Source organism: Carassius gibelio, chromosome B19, assembly GCF_023724105.1.
Source record: "Carassius gibelio isolate Cgi1373 ecotype wild population from Czech Republic chromosome B19, carGib1.2-hapl.c, whole genome shotgun sequence".
In the NCBI taxonomy this organism is placed as follows: Eukaryota; Metazoa; Chordata; class Actinopteri; order Cypriniformes; family Cyprinidae; genus Carassius; species Carassius gibelio.
In genome coordinates this window covers 4,774,551-4,779,310 of record NC_068414.1, presented here as the reverse complement: position 1 = coordinate 4,779,310, position 4,760 = coordinate 4,774,551, and positions in this window count along the sequence as shown.

Here is a 4,760-nt window from a genome sequence, read left to right as displayed (position 1 = left end):
GAATGGTCAGCATCATTCCTCCAGTCTTCAGTGTCACATGATCTTCAGAAATCAGAATAATATGATGGTTTACTGCTCAAATCTACTCAAATCTTACTATATATATATATGTGTATATATGTATTTTTTTTTTTAATTTTCATCATCAACATTTTTCATCTTTATCATCACTTTTAATCAATTTAAATAATCCTTGCTAAAAAAAAGGCATTTCTTTCCACCCAAAAGAATGGTATAATCTATATTGTTAAGAAAGCTTTTTATTTCAAATAAATGCAGATCTTTCTATTTAAAGAATCCCTGGGGGATTGTTTTTCTTGAGCAGTAAATCATATTCTGAAGATTATGTGACACTGAAGACTGGAGTAATGATGTTGAAAATACAGCTGCACATCACAGAAATAAAATACATTTTACTATATATTCAAATAGAAAGCAGTTATTTTAACTAGTAAAAATATTTCAACAATATAATTGCTTTTACTGTATTTTGGATCAAATAAAGGCAGGCTTGGTGAGAATTAAAAATCTTACTGTTCAAAAACATTTAACTGGTAGTGTTATATATTTTTTCTGTGTTCTCCACAACTTTAGATTTTATTATTGTTGTTGTTGTTGAATCTATACATTTAAATAGTTTCATGTATTTCAATTTGTTAATTAAAATACCATAAGCATTTGGCCTTGTTTGAACTGTATTGAACTGCGTGTTAAGTTTTTTTTTTTTTTTATTGATTAAAACATGTATACATGTGTTATAGATAAGTAAACACTGAATGTTATAACTGTTACTATTAAACATAAAAAATTATTTAATGTAAAACATATTTTTATTGTTTTTCTGTTCTCCACATCTTTATTTGTATTATATTTGTAGGTGTTGTTTAATAATCTATGATTATTTTATGTATATTTATTATTATTTATTTTGGTTAATTTTTATTTTCATTTTTAAGTATATTACTCTATTATAAATAAAATGAAATACTTACTTTTTTTCTGAGTTTTTGTTTTATTTTATATATATGGGTTTTCTGTGCACAGTTATACAAATATAAATAGATGTCTCTTTAAAAATAAAGGCCTGAACCATTATCAAAATGTTATTTTTAATTATTCAAAATTTTCTATATTAAAAATAACTATTCCCTATTATAATGTACATGTTTATTAAGATTGTTGCACATTTTGTACATCGTACAAAAAAGAGTTATTACAAGATTTATTTTATCTGTTCACAAAGTTTGTTTATTATATGTTAATCATAATTAAAGTGTATCTAGATGAAAAAACGAATACGAACTCATTTTATAGTATTTGTGGCCGAGACGGGATTCGAACCTCTAATTCTGTGTATTTTACTCGTCCCGCCTCCCTGCAATTTCCTTCGTTTCTATTGGCTAGTCAGCGCTCTACACCTATCCGCGACTGGCCCCCGCGTGACAGGCGGAGATACTGTCCACTATACTAACGAGGAGCTGTGCATGCTGCCGTTTCCCCCCCAACTGACGGCACTGCACTGACATAACTAAACAATGCATGGCTTCTTCTGACGCAGACCCAGCCCTAGCACCGTAAAATTTCTGATGGACCCATCATTAGCTGAAGTCGCATAACACTTGGAACACTACCCGTAGCAGGGGTCATTGTTTGGACTCTTTTTTTTTTTTTTTTTTTTTTTTAAATTGCGCTTTAAACAAAAAGTATTGCGTCAATGCAACTGAACAACATTAATTAGGAACACAGTGCGTCAAAAAGCAAAATGACAGTTAAAGGCAATTCGTTATTGAACTCTTTGATGACATCATTCAGCTAAGTTCAGTTTAAATAGTATCTGTGCAATAATTTGCAATCAAGTCAACGATATCGCTGTACATGAAGTGTCCCCAGCTCCGCCTGCCAGAAGCGACAGAGGCAAGAAACCAAAACTCGATCGGTGAAAGGATGGAGAAAAAACCCGGTGAGAAACCAGGCTCAGTCGGGGAGACAGTTCTCCCCTTGTCAGACGAAACAGGTAGATTAGCTCCAGGCTGCAGGAATGTCAGACTGTGCAGAAGAATCATCTGTTTCCTGTGGTCTTGTCCAGGTGGTCTTTACAGGGGATTTGTATCTGCGGCTCATCTAGTTGTCACGGTCTCCGCTGTGTTTCTGGGCCATAGAGGTCCTTTCTAGGTGTTGATCCACCATCTTCTCTGGATACGGACTGGATCCGGGTGACTGAAGCGGATACAGACTGGATCTGGTGGCTACGGTGACCTCGGAATAAGGGATTTCTTTAAAAGACTTTTTTTTTCATATAAGATTTTATCCAACTTTTCAGATAGAGGCATAAGAAAGAGATTGCCTTGATTGGGCTTTTGGTTATTATAGGCACTCTCTGCGTTTGACCACTTCGTGTTTATTTAGCCGGATGGGAAGGCAGCGCTTTCTTGTACGTGACGGGATGCAAATTCTTGAAGGCTCTCTTTAGTGACGGGTCCAAACAAAGATCTCATCTGCTCCTCTAGCCCTATCGGCGACTCGTGCACTTCGAGCCTTCTTAGTGACGGCGCAAGTTGCTGACTGCTGACTGCGTTGGTGGTATAGTGGTGAGCATAGCTGTCTTCCAAGCAGTTGACCCCGGATTCGATTCCCGGCCAACGCATATGCTTTGGCTTGGGCTGACGTCGAAGCAGAACTCCCTCTGTGACCTGTGCCTCCACCCAAAACTTTTGGATGGAATAATTTCGGATGGACCCATCATTAGCTGAAGTCGCATAACACTTGCAACACTACCGGTAGCAGGGGTCATTGTTTGGACTCTTTTTTTTTTTTTTTTTTTTTTTAATTGCGCTTTAAACAAAAAGTATTGTGTCAATGCAACTGAACAACATTTATTAGGAACAAAGTGCGTCAATAAAGCTACTGACTTCCGCCTGCGTTGGTGGTATAGTGGTGAGCATAGCTGCCTTCCAAGCAGTTGACCCGGGTTCGATTCCCGGCCAACGCATGTCCTTTGGCTCGGGCTGACGTCGAAGCAGAACTCCTTCTGTGACCTGCGACTCCAACCAAAACTTTTGGATGGAATAATTTCGGATGGACCCATCATTAGCTGAAGTCGCATAACACTTGCAACACTACCGGTAGCAGGGGTCATTGTTTGGACTCTTTTTTTTTTTTTTTTTTTTTTTTTTAATTGCGCTTTAAACAAAAAGTATTGTGTCAATGCAACTGAACAACATTTATTAGGAACACAGTGCGTCAATAAAGATACTGACTTCCGCCTGCGTTGGTGGTATAGTGGTGAGCATAGCTGTCTTCCAAGCAGTTGACCCGGGTTCGATTCCCGGCCAACGCATGTCCTTTGGCTCGGGCTGACGTCGAAGCAGAACTCCTTCTGTGACCTGCCACTCCAACCAAACATTTTGGATGGATCATTCGGAAGACGAAAAGAACCAGCTCTCCCCGTCGGGGAATCGAACCCCGGTCTTCCGCGTGACAGGCGGAGATACTGTCCACTATACTAACGAGGAGCTGTGCATGCTGCCGTTTCCCCCCCAACTGACGGCACTGCACTGACATAACTAAACAATGCATGGCTTCTTCTGACGCAGACCCAGCCCTAGCACCGTAAAATTTCTGATGGACCCATCATTAGCTGAAGTCGCATAACACTTGGAACACTACCCGTAGCAGGGGTCATTGTTTGGACTCTTTTTTTTTTTTTTTTTTTTTTTAAATTGCGCTTTAAACAAAAAGTATTGCGTCAATGCAACTGAACAACATTAATTAGGAACACAGTGCGTCAAAAAGCAAAATGACAGTTAAAGGCATTTCGTTATTGAACTCTTTGATGACATCATTCAGCTAAGTTCAGTTTAAATAGTATCTGTGCAATAATTTGCAATCAAGTCAACGATATCGCTGTACATGAAGTGTCCCCAGCTCCGCCTGCCAGAAGCGACAGAGGCAAGAAACCAAAACTCGATCGGTGAAAGGATGGAGAAAAAACCCGGTGAGAAACCAGGCTCAGTCGGGGAGACAGTTCTCCCCTTGTCAGACGAAACAGGTAGATTAGCTCCAGGCTGCAGGAATGTCAGACTGTGCAGAAGAATCATCTGTTTCCTGTGGTCTTGTCCAGGTGGTCTTTACAGGGGATTTGTATCTGCGGCTCATCTAGTTGTCACGGTCTCCGCTGTGTTTCTGGGCCATAGAGGTCCTTTCTAGGTGTTGATCCACCATCTTCTCTGGATACGGACTGGATCCGGGTGACTGAAGCGGATACAGACTGGATCAATCAAGTCAACGATATCGCTGTACATGAAGTGTCCCCAGCTCCGCCTGCCAGAAGCGACAGAGGGAAGAAACCAAAACTCGATCGGTGAAAGGATGGAGAAAAAACCCGGTGAGAAACCAGGCTCAGTCGGGGAGACAGTTCTCCCCTTGTCAGACGAAACAGGTAGATTAGCTCCAGGCTGCAGGAATGTCAGACTGTGCAGAAGAATCATCTGTTTCCTGTGGTCTTGTCCAGGTGGTCTTTACAGGGGATTTGTATCTGCGGCTCATCTAGTTGTCACGGTCTCCGCTGTGTTTCTGGGCCATAGAGGTCCTTTCCAGGTGTTGATCCACCATCTTCTCTGGATACGGACTGGATCCGGGTGACTGAAGCGGATACAGACTGGATCTGGTGGCTACGGTGACCTCGGAATAAGGGATTTCTTTAAAAGACTTTTTTTTTCATTTAAGATTTTATCCAACTTTTCAGATAGAGGCATGAGAAA